We start from the raw sequence: 17,056 nt of genomic DNA, 5'->3' as shown, positions 1-17,056 counted from the left end.
TCACTTCCACTCTGCAGATCATGAAAAGGAACAATTTTTCATTTAGTTTTTATAAGGAAAATATAATATTTTGTTTCAGAAATTTAGACTTTTTATATTTTCTCCTCTTTTTCCCTACTCCCTTATTCTTACTCCGATGTTTCTCTCTTCTTTTATATTTTTGTCTCTGAAAAGGAGGGGGGAACACAGGAGAGATGAAAAATGATAAATTGAATAATAAAACGTGGAAAAAGCCTAATTTTTCAGTTTCAAATTTAATTGACAAAAATGGAGGTGAAAACAAAGCTAAATGTTTTTCCCCTCAAAAATGTTTTTTGTAAAAACGCTAATTTTCAATTGAAACATTTGTTCAATTTGTATCTTGTTTAGTAATTTCATGTGTTTATAAACTGAACTAAATCAAATTATGTTGAAAATTGGCACACAAGCTCAGTTCAGATATATTTTCTTCTGTCATTTCTTTTGTATTCTTTTAGTTTTGTTCAGATTTTTATCTGGGAATGACAGATATTTTGGTTTATCGTTAAAAAAAATTCTGAAGGTACTTTATATATTCACCAAAGCTGCTAAAACTAATGGTTATTAGTGGGGTTAGTGTTATCATTACCTTAAAAAGAAAGGGAAATGTAAGGTTTACTGGAAACAGATGGAAAAATATTTACGGTTCTTCCTTTGAAAGGGTTAATAAATATTTATATATTTTAAAAAACATCCTTCCTATTCAAAGGATAGCATGGGTCTTAACAGAGTCTATATTTACATTTGTTGTATTTTTGCATTCAGGGCACCAGTCTCTGAATGAGCTTGTAGGATATGTGCAGTGAAGAAGTTCTCAGTAGAAACATCTAGAGATGCACAGCTTTGGGAACAAGTAAGTAAATACAACCTTGTGGTTAAATATAATATATATTTTTCTGTGACATATTTTACCTCTTGTTGTCCTTTACACATTTGCAAATGCATTGTAGGCCAAGTCCAGAAGAAAGATTGGGAAGTTCCATGCACATAGATATACATGTATATCCAGGATTTAGAAGGCATTTAGTGGCAGGTGAAAAAAATACATTTTTATAGAGGAGAATTAATGGAAATAATATTCTTGCTTTCAGACTCCATTCTGGAATTATTTATATTTATATTATGCAGGTGCCTGCATCTGACGAAGTGGGTCTTTGACCACAAAAGCTTATGTTCATACATTTCTGTTAGTCTATAAGGTGCCACAGGACCCCTCGTTGCTTATACCTAAAAGAGGGGCTCAATTTCTAGATTCACTATTATGGCATGTTTGCTCTTCCAGACCCCATACATTAAAACACTGAAATAGTAACAAAGCAAATGGGAAGCCTCGGTATTCTCTCAATTGACCAGAAGAATCCTAGTTTTGTGTGACATCCTAGTCTTATGCCTGTATATACTGGAATTGCTTCACCTATCATCCCCTGCCTTGTCCCCTCAACAGTTCTTTCGTTTGATAGTATCTTAACATTACATGTGGGTTTGGATGTTTTAGGCTGGATCCTGTGTGGCATGCTTTGAAACCTGAGCAACTATGTATTTTTTAAACCCAGGTTATGTGTAGACTGCTATATCTATATGGACGTTTTCTCAATAAAGCCCAGGAAGCATCCAGATTGCGAAGTGTATTCTGTTGACTGTAAGTTGACAGAATGGAACAGTTTTGTCAATAGCCAAACCCCACTCCCCATGAGGAAGAATGCTGCTGTTGACAGAAATCTGTCAACAAAAGGTGGGTCTGGACCTTCTGGGGGGCCTTCTTTTGACAGAAAAGGCCACCAGGACACCACACAGATGTCCCATTGGACACCCTGTTCTCACCAATCAGTGCTCTATGATTCTTGCCTCTGGCTCTTCTTGAAGCCCCAGGGAGCCTGGGGAACCCTGTGGCAGAAAGCCCAGAGCTCAGGAGCAGATAAGCTACACGCTGCAGTTCCCCACGCCCTCACAGCTACGCCTTTTCTCTAGTGTTCCAACATGGCTGAGCAGCAGGCAGCCCAAGAACTTCCTGGGCACTGAAGGGAGCAGCCTTACTGGTCTTCAATGATCCACCCTGGTGGTACAAAAGGCATGCTCCTCCTGGAGCAGGGTAGAGATCCTGGCCCTCCTGGCCCCCGGGGTGAGTAGGGGACCCAGCAAGACCCCAAGATTCACCACAAGAATGCAGACATTTACAGCCATATGGCTAATGAGCTCGCCCAACATGGCCACCCCTTCCGCAACCTTGAGCAAGTGATGGCTAAAGTTAAAGAGCTGTGGCAGGGGTACATAAGGACACAGGATATGGTGGAACAGTTGGGGGCAGAACCCCTATCCTGCCCTCACTACTCAGAATTCCACTGCGTCCCGGTGGGAGGGGGAACACATCACCCACTGCTCTGAGACTGGACTTAGGGCTTGAGGCCCCCCAGTGGAGCAGAAGCCTGAGAAGGAGGATGACCAGCCACTGGAGGGCCAAACCCTGAAGGAACTGGACTCTGAATCCAGCAGCCTAGTGATCACCCTTGACCTGGTCCCTGGCAGCCAGGCCACCTTCTGGGAGTCCTCTGAGCTTGGAGAGGGTCCTGCTGGTGAGTGCCCCATGTGTCACATACCCCATAGCATGGGGGATGGGTGCAGATGGTGGGGTGTGAGAGTTGCTCATCTGGCTTGGACAGGACATTGCACTGCTGGCCCAGCACATGGAACCACATGCAGGGGTAATGTGTGCCTCCTGCAACCAGTAGACAGTCCCAGGGCATGGGCGGCATCTTGCTGCCAGGCTTATAGGAAACTGGACGAGTGTCAGGTCCCAGGGGAGGGAGGCCCTCCCAGCACCTTCCATGGCTGGAAGCAGGCTAGCCCCAAGGTTACTGGCCTGATTCCAGACACACTGAGGACTGTGGCATACAGCACATGGGCACGTCCACAGCATGAGGCAGCACCTGGTCCCATGGGCAGTGCTGCAAGCTGCAGCTGTCTGAGTGAGCCCCATAGAGGTCCAGGTTGCTCCTGGCTCTCTCACCACTCATGAAGGGACCCCTCTATGCCCAGACACCTCCTTGGCCACCAGCCCATTGAGCAGGGAGAGGGCTGCAGTGGTCAGCATGGTCCTGGAGGCACCGTGGATTTCCTGTGTGGCAGGGCTCACTGCAGAGACCACACATGACTTTGGTCCCAGGATATCCCTGTTCCTTGGGCTGGGGGTGGTTGGTCACTGCTTACAGTGGGCAGGGGGGCATGGCCTTAGGGGCTGCGTTGCATGAATGACACCATCTCTCCTTCCTTGTCATCCATACAGCTGGATCTGCATTGACCAAAGGCTGGGCCACCCTCATGATGCTGCCATACCACCCCAGGAGCCACAGGAGATGCTGGAGGGTCCATGAGGACATCTTATGGCAGCAGGTTGCTGTCCTCAGGGACATGCAGAGGGCCCTAGAATACCACATCTATCTGGATACGGAGTGGTGGTTGCAGGCATGGGACCAGTTAATGTCACACTGTGACACTGTCACAAGCATCTGGCAGGACATGATGGCCCCCTGCTGCCCTACACCTGCTTGCCCTCCTGCAAGGTACCCTGGACCCCTGGTTGCTCCCCTGGGTGATGTCCTTGCCCCCTTCCCCTGCACCCAAGGCCAACCTGCTCCCTTCGTTCACCAGGCCCCAGTCTACTCTGCCTGCCCACCCACGTCCTGCTGCAGCCCTCCTCATCCACACCTCTCCCTAGTCTTGGCCCCAGACCAGCCCCAATGGAGGCCCCAAACCCACAGCAGGAGGGGATCCCAAGTCTGATGCCACTTAAGGTCCCATTACCCCTCAGGTTCATGGACCCCAATGCCCTCTCCCAAGCCCCACCCCACCAATGTCTGAGTTGCAAGGCACCCTAACAACCCACAGTCCTCGCCCCCATCCCCCCACACTGTAAATAGTTTTCACATGAGCACTTATTACATTTCATGTAACTCTATTGTTAATAGTTTGCACATGCACAATAAATCTTACACATTACTTTTTTGTTAATAGATTTCACACCAGTAAAACCCAGTTGAATGTTCAGCACATGTGCTCCTGTCTTTATTGTGCAGGAGTCAGAGAGGGTGAGGGGGTGAAGGGAGGGTTCTTGGAGGGGACAGGGTAGGGATGTGGGCCTGAGGCTCCCCTGCTGTGGGGATGGGCCCTGGGGACGGTTATTGTGGCCTTTAGGAGAAGCTCTCCCTCAGGGCCTCACAGATCTGCAGCCTGTGCTGATGGCCCTGGTGGATGGTGGCTGTGCTCGGCTGCTCATAGGCACACCCCCCATGGCTGGTGGCTGTCCCCAGCTGTGGTAGGAAGGCCTTCTTCTGCTTTCTCTTTCCCTCCACAGTGATGAGCAGGATACAGAAAGCGCTGTTGTGCTCCCCAACATCAAGGCGGGTCAGCAGACACCTGAACCGTGCCTTGAGGCAGCCGAAGGGGAACTCAGCCTGCATCCTGGCATGGTTCAGGTGCTAATAGAGTTGTTCTCTGCTTGGGCCCATCTGTGTAGTATACGGCTTCATCAGCCACAGCATAAGGGGGTAGGTCACGTCCCCTGCACGATGCAGACTGGCAAGTGCACATCCCCAACCACCAGCTCATGGAGGGGAATGAATGTGCCTACCTGGTTCTGGTACAGGCTGGAGTTGTGGAACACCTGGTGATCATGCTCCCTGCCTAACCACCAGATATAATTGTCCGTAAACTGTCTACAGTGTTTGACGAGGGACAGCAGCACCATGGAGAAGTAGCCCTTCCTTTTCATGAACTTGGCCGTACGATAGTCTGGAGCACAGATTGGGATTTGGGTCCCATTGATAGCTCTGATACAGTTCTGGAACCTCAGGGCAGCAAATCTGGTTACGACCTGGTCAAAGTCTCCCAGAAAGATGACCTTCTACAGCAGGATCGAGTTGATGGCTGTCATGACCTGCAGAGGGAGGTGAATGAACACACATGACTGTGAATTAGAGAGGAATACCTGGTTTCTTGGAGGTTTCCCACCTCCTCCTGTCTACTCCCCCCAAGCTCTTTGGGAGCCCACCACGAGCTTGCTCCTCCCCAGCAACAGGACTGTGTGATGTCAGGATGGCATGATCCTCTGGGAACAGGGCTTTCCTCCACCCCCACACCCACAAATTCTGCTTCTGGAGAGTCCCCCTTTAGTGGGATCTACCCCATGCCCATGCTGGGACTGCTGCCTGACAGTGTGTTGCCTCCATGAGGAGAACCCCAAAGGTGGACTTCCTCATGCCTAACTTGTTGACCAATGACAAGTAGCTGTTGGGATGGTGAGCTAGGAGAGGGCAAATGTGACCTACTCCATGGGGCTAGCTAGCCACAGCTGGATGTCACATGTCCAGAGGGCAGGGGCAAGCCAGGTGCAGAGGCCCGAGAAGGTGGCCTTCTGCATGCGGAAGTTTTGAAGCCACTGCTTGTCATCCCATTGCTCCATGACCAGCTGATCCTACCAGTCTGAACTGGTGTGGTGCGTCCAGAGCCACCTGTACATGGGGTGGGGGTATAGGTGCAGGTGTGTAGCTCCTGCAGCCAGGGCGATGGCCCTGAAGGCAACCTTGGAGTCAACCTCACTGAGGAACAGGAAGGCATCTGCCAGAAACTTCAGCACCAGCTGCAGCATGTCTGTGTGGTGCCATCACAAGCCCAGGGGTAGCTCTGGCAGCATGGCACCCAGGGACCAGCTGTCTCACCCACAAATGAAGGGCAAGCACAATGGGCACTGCGAGAGCTCCACTGTCCCTTGCAGGGTTGGTGAGCCTACAGCAAGGGCAGGGAATGGATAAGTGAAGGGGTCCCTTTAAGCGTGCATCTCTGCAGGGCTCTGGCACCAGCCCTTGGAAGGAACTGGAGATCTGCAGCCATAGCTGATGTGGTTCTGGGTGGCCTTTGAGCTGAGAGAGCAACTGGGCTGTCTGGCCACTCTCTGTTGACAGAAGATCGCTCTTTTGATGCACCCTGAAATCTGGACGTGCTCTGTCAACAGGAGTTTTGTCGCAATATATCTTCCGACACTAACTTCTGCCGATGAAATTCTACAGCCTAGACATAGCCCCAGTATTTGGAATGTGAGACTTGATTGTGTGTGGCTTTGCAACCTAGACAAGAGGAAAATTCGGAGGTGAAATGGCCACCCAGACAGGGATGAGTAGAGTGCCCTCTTGCAAACCTAGATTACAGGGAGAATCTGTCAAGTGGGACACTGGAGGGAAAGGAACTGCAGTGTAACAGGCACAGAATATCATTGGGAGGGGGGAAGCTGATAACATAGTGGTACCCTTTTTGCTAGTAAAATTTCCATTCAGGTGCCATTACACTTGTCTTTCCCATTCTTAAAGACAAAAGCAGTAATAAGATCACCTCCTTCTTACTATCTCCTTCCACATCTGTAGGTAGCAGTACCCTCTCCAGTGACAAACATCCCAGCTAGCAAAGCATCTTTGCTCCCTTCCATGTGTAAAATTTTCTCTTATACAATCCTTCCTATTAGCCACCCAACTTGCTAAAAGATATCTTACACTCCTCACTTTGTCTCCTGTCATCTTCTTCTGCCCTGCTAATAAGAATGAAATTACTTTATATTTCATTTCATGTAGTTAGCTTCCAGACATGACAAAAGGGAATGGCAAAATTATGCCCATGCGGTTCACTCCTGTTATTCACTAGGAAGGGTTAGTTCTATTATTACAGCAAATCTCCAAAATCCTTGGTTTAGTGTACTAGTGAAGGGAACTCCTGAGCTCCGCTGAACTCAACTGGAGTTTTGCCATTGACTTTGGTGGAACAGAGATTTCATCTATAGATTTTGAAGGTTAAATCTTTCCATCAATATATTTAATCACAAAATTAAGTTATTGATATTTCAAAATAGAAAAGCTAAATTTTAAGAGTAAAGAACTAGTTTAATTATCCCTGCAGATCATTACGTTTTCACATACTGTACCACCGAAGTTCCTTTTTAATGCCAGTATTGGTGTTTTTATTTGAGATACAGAATGTTTGTGTGTGACGTATCAAAGACATTTTATGCTGCCTTTTTGATGTAAACAGGAGACACAAAGAGCATTTGTGAGCATGTATATGTGAATTACTTTTCAGGGTCCCAGCTCTGAAGAGGTCTGGGCTAATAATGTTTTGAGGACTAAGTAGGATACAAAAAAGCAGTAATTTTATAGCATTATAGTTGACTCAGTTTTTCTTCCTGTAATATGGGAATAGCACAGCTTGCCCATCATTAAAAACCATTTTGAGCTCTCTAGATGACAAGCTGTACCAATATTTCAAACCTTTATATTTATCCTGCTGGCAAGAAAAAAATTAGTTCTACAAAAATCAAAGAGAGAGCAAACATAGAATCATGGAAAGGCAGGATCAAAACAGATCTTGATAGATTATCTAGTTGATCACTGCACTATGATAGGACTATATATTATGTAGACTGGCAAGTGTTGGTCTAACCTGCTCTTAAAAACTGACACTGGTGGAGATTCCACAAGCTCCCTAGGTAATACTTAACTGTACTTACAGTTAGAAAGTTATTGTCTAGCCAATGTCTCCCTATATGCCAACAGAAAAGTCTTCACCACACTTTTTGAATAAATCTTCTCCTGTTGGGTGACTTCAATGCCTGGGTCGGCAACGACTGTAGGACCTGGAAAGGGGTGCTGGGGCATCATAGTATTGGTAATATGAATGCCAAAGGCCGCCTTCTGCTGAGCTTGTGTGCAGAAAATGACCTGACAATTACCAACACTTTCTTCAGGCAAGCTGATAAATACAAGACCACATGGATGCACCCAAGATCAAAACAGTGGCACCTGATTGACTTCTGTCATCAGTCGCAGGCAGGACATTCGAGATGTTGAGATCACCAGGGCCATTGCCGAACTGATCATAGACTCGTCAGGTCAGTCCTTATACTGCACTTCACACCATGGCACCACAAGAAGCTCAAGGCTGTCAGACCCTCCTTCAACACTGGGAAACTGCAACATACTGGTCATCGTGAAAAATTCAGAGTCTGCCTTGACGAAGTGCTGACATCCCATGGACCTCTGACTAGAGACCCAACACAAAAGTGGGACCAGTTCAAAACCCTGGTGACAGAGTCAGCCAAGGCAACACTAGGACTTAAAAAGAGAGTTGACCAAGACTGGTTTGATGAAAATGACGAGGCCATCATGAAGATCTTAGAGGAAAAACAGAACACATTTCTGCTATGGCAAAATGATCAGTCCTCAATCTCCAAACGTGATCGTTTCAAACACCTTCAGAGCCAGGCACAAATGGCACTTGGCAAAATGCAAGATGAGTGGTGGGACTGTAAAGCTGATGAAGTCCAATACTATGCTGACACCAAGAACTCCAAGATGTTCTTCAGTGCTATCAAAGCTATATGTGGACCTTCAAAGCCAAGTACTACACCTCTCCTGTCTGCCGATGGCATGACCCTTCTGAGGGAGAAGAACAGCATCAACAATAGGTGGAGAGAGCACTTCAGCAACCTTCTCAACAGACCCTCCATTGTCAACCCTGTGGCCCTAGACCAGATCCCTCAGAAACCCACAATAGACAGTCTTGACCTGCCCCCTACAATGGATGAGGTCAAAAGGCAATCAGCCAGACCAGCTCTGGCAAAGCCCCAGGAAGGATGGTATCCCTGCTTAATTTTTAAAGCAGCAGGACCAGTGTCACTTGGAGCCTTTCACAACATCCTGATCAGCATCTGGGAAGAAGAAGACATGCCCAAAAACTTTTAAGGATGCCACAGTCATCTCACTCTTCAAGAACAAAGGCAACAAAGCTGACTGTGGAAATTACCAGGGCATCTCCCTTCTCTGCACTGCTGGGAAGAACTTGGTTCAAGTCATCCTCAACCGTCTGATCACCAGCATCTCAGAGGAGAACCTGCCAGAAGTACAGTGTGGTTTTCACCCAGGCCATAGCACCATTGACATGGTCTTTGCTGTTCGTCAGGTCCAGGAAAAGTGCATAGAGCAGAACTTGGGTCTGTATGCTGTCTTTATAGACCTGACCAAGGCATTTGACACCATCAACAGAGAAGCCCTGTGGATTATTCTGACAAAACTTGGCTTCCCGAGAAAATTTGTTAACCTCATAGGCCTGTTCCATGATGACATGACTGGCTTTGTTCTTTCAAATGGCGAGTCCTCAGATCCCTTTGAGATATCCAATGGTGTGAAGCAGGGATGAGTGCTGGCCCCAGTGTTATTCAATCCCTTTTTCACATATGTCCTCAGCCATGCAGTTAGGGACCTGGACCATGGAGTCTACATCAAATACAGACTTGATGAGTCACTTTTTGACCTTTGTCGTCTGAATGCTAAAACCAAGACACTTGAAAGGATCATCTTTGAAGCCCTTTTTGCTGACAACTGTGCACTTATGGCACACAAGGAATCTGATCTCCAGCTCATTGTCAACAAGTTTGCTGATGCCACTCGCCTCTTTGGTTTGACCATCAGCCTAGGAAAGACTGAGGTACTGTCTCAACCTGCTCCAGGATCTGCTGTTCTCCCTGCTTCAATCTTTATTGAAGGAACAGAGTTATAAACAGTAGAGGAGTTCAAGTACCTTGGCAGTGTGATAGCCAATGATGGCTCCCTTGACAAATAAATCAATGCCAGAATCTGCCAGGCCAGCTGGACACTAGGATGTCTGAGAGTGCGAGTGTTGAATCAGCACAATATCCAACAGTCCACTAAACTGGACTGAAAGTCTACAAGGCTGTAGTCCTGACCAGTCTCCTGTATGGCTGTGAAACCTGGACCTTGTACAGAAAACATGTAAAACTGCTGGAGCGCTTCCACACGTGCAGCCTGAGGTCAATCCTGCATATTCGATGGCAGGACAGAGTTACAAACCTGGAAGTCCTGGACAGAGCAGGAACCACAAGCATTGACGCCATGGTTCTGAAAGCCCAGCTTTGCTGGACAGGGCGCGTCATATGAATGGAGGAGTCAAGAATCTCTAAGCAACTGCTCTATGGTGAACTCTCCCAGGGCAAAAGGAATCAATGTAGGCCTCGCAAGAGATATAAAGAGTGTGTGAAAGCCAACATTGCTCATGCTGGTTTAAAACAAGATCAGCTAGAGCAGCATGCAAAAGACCAAACAGGCTGGCGTGCTCGCGTACGACACGCATATGACAGCTTTGAAGAGCAGCGACGCGTACACCTCATTGATGCTTGTGAGAGGAAGAAAGCAACAGCAGTAGCTGCACCAACCCAGCCAGGACATTTCCCTTGCTCCCACTGTGAACGCCCATGCTGTTCAAAGCTTGGACTTCTCAGCCACATGTGAGTCCACACCCGATGAGCCTGTGCAAGGTCAAAACGTCATTGTCAGACACGATGGACTACCTACTGCTAACTCAAAAATTGCTGAAAGGATTTTGCTAAAGTTTCCCAAACAAATAATAGTATACAAAGAGCAAGCTTTTAAATTACCAATTTCAGTCTTTGGGGAAAAACTGCTCAAAATTATAAGTATTTGAAAATACACATAGACTGATGCTGTAGTGTGGTATAAAGGAAATGTTACCATGAATTTGGGATGACACCCCCATTGCTGATGAGCATCATTAATATTGTGTGAGAGAGTTTTATTTTTCTTTTGTTTGTTTTAATTTAGCTTTATTCGAAAAGTGTGGTGAAGACTTTTCTGTTGGCATATCGGGAGACATTGGCTGGATATTAACTTTCTAACTGATCCGAGAATGGAAGAGAGCTGCTGGAAGAAGACCTGCATTCTTTCAGTTTTTTGATTGAAATAGTGCATTTTGTTTCCAAAACAACTTGCTAGTGTAGATGTGTCCTTTGTGTGTAGACACACTATTTCAAAATAAACTATTCTGGAAAAGCTCTCCCAGAATAGCTTATGCTGAAATGATGCTGCTGTGTAGACATAGCCTGAGACTGCTGAGCTCCTCAAAACCCACCAGCCTGGGGTATCCCTCAAACTGTGATACTAATGTGAAGCTATGAACCTCTGACAGATGTTTCACCTACGCTACCATCCACAAGCTGGGATACACCCAACTGGGTTATGTAAATGGTCTCCCAGCCACTCATGAACCAACAATACACAGGCTCCTGGCAATTCCCCCAGCAGCCCAGCCTTGTACCCCACAATCCCTCTTGCATTTCTTAGAGCCCAGCCAGTGTAAATTTATTACCAGTTCTCCACTTATTCCTAGGCAAGTGGACACACACCATGCTTTGTGCATGGACTAGCTTTCCAGCCTAGGACCCATCTTCTCCATTTCAAAGTCTTTATCTTCCAGGGGTTAAGATGCAGAAAGGGGCCAAGTGATGTTCTCACTGTCTTTCTCTCTCTTTATACCTTTGTCCAGCTGGTGTGTTAGTCCCATCCCAGTCACCATTTGCTATGGCACACTTGCTATTTCTGAGAAATCCAGGATAGGGGATTGGGTGTTGGTGAGCCTTGATTACCTGTCTGGCTAGCTATGGCTATTTCTTTTTCTAACTGAAAGTCTGGTTGTAGTGTCCACAACATCACAACATACTTCAGTAATACATAAGGCAATTTTTCATAACCTCACAATGATACATACAGTCCAACAGGATCTTAATGATCAACAGATCAAGACTTTTAAAATCATACTTCATAATTAATAATCTGTATAAAGCTCATCATGATGTCATCACAGAAGTAGATATGGGGGTTCCAAGTGCTATTTTGTGATAGAGTATGTCACAGGCTTTCTTAACACAATTTTACTGAAGATGCTGCAGCCAAAAATTGCATACCATGGGGAAATCTAGCTCTCACCCATGCTATTCATCTCAATGAGGTTTGAACTTCAAAGTTAAATGCTAACATTAGTTTTTTGTCTCAGACAACAAAGATGGGGAAAATTCCTTCAATGCAATTTCAAGGCTGAATTTAAAATCAGAAAAGTCAGGAAATGTAGAGTTAAGGTACCAATGGCACCTTCTATATTTTCTATTTCTATTTTTTTCTGATTACTTATAGTTTACATAGCTTCATAACACAGATGTAGCTGGTTCTAGTTTTTAAAGCCTCATAATTGTACTGTTTGGTGATGGTAAAATTAAAATTGCCATAGAGATTTTGCATGTAGCAGAAATTTGACCAAATTTGAGTGAAATTGGACAAGCCGCTTGTAAGATAATGGCTTCTTTTTAGTGTAAATCAATATTTTAAATTCTTAATTTGTTTTGTGGAAATATCACATGAACATTTTGGCTTAGGAATTTTTCATTTGGCTCATTCAAAAGAAGTGTCAGAGGTCTAGATCAAGAAGTGGGGTAGAATATATTAAATTTATTCACTGCCAAATTAAGTGTGGCAGGAAGGTCTGTTACCCCATAAAATTCTCTGTCATTCACATGGCCTAGGGGCACCCACCGCTACCTGTTCCTAGGGCCTGAGCATAACCTTTGCATAAATTATTTCGAGATAGGGATGCCTTCTAAACGTAGCCATCATGTCCAGCACACAGATGGAAATATCACAGCATCATCTGTAAATGAGATCTGTTCATTGATGTGTCTGAGATTCAGATTACTTGGGAGATCTTAACACATCATTTCCATGCATTTTTAAGTTATAATTTTTTTTTAAATTAAATTTGCTTTTCCTGCCCTCTCAAGGTTAATTTGCTTTGTGATAAAACTTGATATATTTTTTACTATTTCTCTCCCTTCAATTAGTTATATTTTCATCATTAACGACAGTGAAATTAAACATTTTGGCTTGGAATATGTAGTTGTGTATTGTCTCCTTAACATTCCATTAACACTGTTTCTTTTAAAATACATAAAGGCACACACACTCGGAAAGCCATCTTGAACTCTGAAGGCCTCTGAAAGGTCACTGAGTTTAGGAAGAAATGAATAATTTTAGAGTAGTCATGCAAGAAAGGGTTAAAAGAAATAAATGCTCTTCTCCAATGTCTGCACCAGCTCCTCATGTCAGAAAATGCTCGGTTGGGAAAAATAACAGCTAGACTGATTTGACATATGAATTGAAAAGGATGGATTGCTATTATGTTGTGGGTGGGCCTTTCATACTTCTGAAGATATAATGTTTTTATTTAAAGAATAAATTGGATTTCTGGGCATGTATGGTATACAGCAATTTAAAATTATTGAAGTTCTTCATATTGTTAAGAGTGCTTCAGTTTGAAAGAGTGAGGCTTTCCTACAAATGCCAAGTAAATTGCTCTGCAAGTCCAGAATCCCTGATCACCTCTGAATTGCAATGCCTACAAAAAGTGCTGTAGTGTTCTAATAATTTTACAGCTCTCTCTGATTCACATGCCTAGAACCCCAATCATTTCTAAATTGAAGTGCTTTCATTATTTTGAAGTTTGATGTGCTGTGTAAAATGATTTGAGATTATTCTGTAGCTTTTCATTTTTTTTTTTTTTGTGGAGAAAGGGGGGTGGGTAGTTTAGAAAGAGGGGATGGGGGCTAGGTCTTTTCCCAGTATTTTGGAAGACATCAGGAGCTAGTTTAAACATTCAGCATTTAAAAAGGAAATTGATCTAAATTCTCTCCAAATAGTAGTAATGATGGTTGTACAGAAGGGGGTGGGGGGCAGAGGGAGGAAAGAAAAGGGAAAAAAAAAACCCCACCACCTCAGAAGCTGAGAAAATACAAAGTAAGAGGCTGTCAGTGATCCTTGCTGGGAAAAGTGAGCGGAACAAGAAACATATTGTCACTGTTCAGATGTGGTCAAGGTGAAGCGGGGAGACTGAATGAAAGTTACAACAATGTGACAAAAGACACAAAGATCCATTTTGTCTTGGAGGAAAGAGTGCAGGAGGCACAGGCAGCTAGTTCATGGATTGCTTCTAAGCTGATTTTTGCTGTCATTTTATCATAGGATTTTACAGGGAAATGATGGATGTCCTTTTATATCTACTAACTTGGCTTTGTCACTTGAAAATAACAGTTTCTTTTCTCACTTAGTAACCTTGTTCTTTTTATACACATGGTGGTGTCATTTATAAATCAAGTAGCTAAGCAGATAAAAATTATTCTTATTGCTATTATTATTCATTGGTGGTAGAGAACCCACTAGGTGACAGGCATTTTGTGAACATTTCAGCAGAATGGTCCCTTCTTCAAGGAGCTCACAATCTGAGGACAAAGGAGGAATTTAGGGGGTGGGGAATAGGAGTAGAAAATTTCTAACAATTTGCTAAATACACTCAATGCAGTATTATTAGAGAACATAAAGGTCATCCGCATTTGGAAAGCTTCTCCTTTTGGTTTGGACTAATTTCCTATGTCCTTGGAAAGTAGCTACCCTGTTGGCTGACACACTAGGGATTCAACCTTGGACCTTCAGGGCTAAAAGTATACATTGCTACAGCCTGAGCTACGATATACACCCCCTTTAGCTGATGATAGTGATAACTCAGATCTTCTGTGAATGGTCATGGTGTTCAAACCTTCCTGCTCTACTCAGTGCATAACACTTGCACCTCTGGACCAGCCTGGGGAAACAAAACAACATCCAAATAGGTAATCACCAAATAACAAAAAAGTTGAAAAATATCTTGGGTTAAACTCTGACAGCTGCTACTCAGAGAAATTACAGGAGAAAGAATGTAAAGAATGCATTGGTTACATGCAATTATTATGTGGATATGATAGGAAGTAGGAATGCTTAAGAAAACTATAGCCCAGGGTAGAATTATGCAAACAAGATGTAAATTGGGGGAAAATAGGCATAGCAAGGAGCGGAGGGTGCAGCCAAAGAAAAATCCTACAAATTCAAACATATAACAGAGGCATAAATGGCCTTAAGAAAAGTACACTATGGGTATTTCTACACATGCTCCTTCCTCCAGAAGGGGCATGGTAATGAGCAGCCCAGAAGATGCTAATGAGACTCAGATGTAAATTTCCCGCACCCCCTTATCATATGGCCATTTGATTTGGAGTCCGGAAGAAGCTTTTCCGGACTCCAAAATAGCTGTATAGATGGGTGGCCCACAGGGATCTCCCGGAAGGAAACCCTCCTACTGGAAGCCCTATCTTCCTCAAAAATTTGAGGAAGATGGGGCTTCCGGAAGGAGAGTTTCCTTCCAGGAGATCCCTGCAGGGCGCCTGTCTATACATCTATTTTGGAGTCCGGAAGAGGTTCTTCCAGATCCCGAATCACGTGGCCATGTGCTATGGAGGTGCAGGAAATTTACACCTGAGTCTCATTAGCATCTTCCGGGCTGCCCCTTTACCATGCCCCTTCCAGAGGAAGGCGCATGTGTAGAAACAGCCTGTGTGTTCCATAGAAAACAGCCTAAGCAAGTTTTTACAGTACATTGGGAATCAGACTAGCATATGCTGCACACATTGTGCCTGGGTGGGAGATACAGCATTTGCTGCCCACATGCATAGGGTTTTGGTAGGATGAATTAATATTAATAATAGGCTGAATTTTACAACCTTTACTCACCCTTTAAATGCTTACTCAAAAAGCAAATCCATTGAATTTAATGGTTCTTACTCCTGTGAGCAAGTACTATTCGGCAGGAATAAGAGTTGCAGAAACCAGCCCAATATACTTCCTTGAGCACACTTCCAGTCCCATATTGGGCTATTTGGCTACAGTACAACAGGATTACTGTTATTGCTATTATTTATTTTATTCATTGCTGTTTAATTTTTTTAGTAATAAATGGTTTTAAAATGCTAAAACATGATAAAATGTAGAGTTAAATTTTGAAGGCTTTTCAGTTTACACTTGGACAAAAACCCTTTGCAAAATTTTGCCTGATAAAACATGAAGGCCTTGTCTCAACCCAAAGGGTGTACTGCTTTGGCAATATCGCTGTAGTTAAAGGAACAAATCTTGTGTTGGTATAGTCATCCCTGTATAAAGGCTCCTTGTTCTGCAGGTTGAACCTCTATAATCTGGAAGTCTCTTGTCCTGCTAACTCTGTAATCTGGCATGATTTTAGTTAGCCAGACAACCACCTATCATGGGTGTGGCCAGGTTTCTAATGGTCCCATAAAGTTTGTTTACAACCACCAGTCCTGGTTCTTGGTGTTCTGTGCTGTTATTTAGCTGTAATTTACCCCTAAATGTCTTTTAAGAGCTCAGTAATCAGTAGAAGTGTTGGTAATATGCTGGAAAATATTGACCTCTGGTCATCTGGCAAATTCGCTCATCCTGCACCAGTCAGGTCCCAAGGGTGCCAGATGAGAGAGATTCTACCTCTATTGCTATTCCATTATCAGGCACATTTATGCTGCTGCAAACATATCCAGACTTGAGGCTGTACATAGATAATACTTCTGGCAAAATATTGCATCCCTGACTATATTTATACTGCAACAAAAATGTATATAGACTGGACCTAAGAAGTAATATAGTCTTAAGGATTTTACCCCAACACTTAAATGCCATCCTCCTTAGAATGCAGAATTTCAGAACTGCCCCTTAAAATGTTTTCATTACTTCTTTTTCATAAGTTCTGTAACAAAACATCATGAGTTCTTTATTCTTTGTATTCACTAAGCATTACTTTTACCAAGTAAAAGACTCTCAAGGCTTTTCCCCACTGTGACACACCAAGTGATGAAGGCGGGGTCCACAAGAGAGCTTAAAAATACCTTGCCTTTTTAAGCTTCTGCGTGAAAGCTTCTCAAGGTCACAGATTCCCTGTGTTTGGGAGGTAATTGCCACCACCCAAATGAGAAAACTCTTCTTTAGAACCCAGGAAGACACTTGGGATATCACTCTTTGGGGTAACTCCAAGCTCTTAAGCCTCCCTTATGAGAGACCTTGAAAACAAAGAGAGAAGTAAACTGGAAGCTGACCTTTCAGTCTTAAGCATGCATAGGACATAAAAATCAAACAATTGCTTTAAACAAAGATGATTTATTAACAAAAAAGATACACATGATAAAACATACTTGATTGCTAGGTATTACAGAGCAACTAAAAAGGAGTCGATTAAAGCACAGAGAATTACTTCCCTGGGATGAAGTTTAAAAGTT

Source organism: Carettochelys insculpta, chromosome 3, assembly GCF_033958435.1.
Source record: "Carettochelys insculpta isolate YL-2023 chromosome 3, ASM3395843v1, whole genome shotgun sequence".
Classification (NCBI taxonomy): Eukaryota; Metazoa; Chordata; order Testudines; family Carettochelyidae; genus Carettochelys; species Carettochelys insculpta.
Note: the sequence above shows the minus strand (reverse complement) of the source record.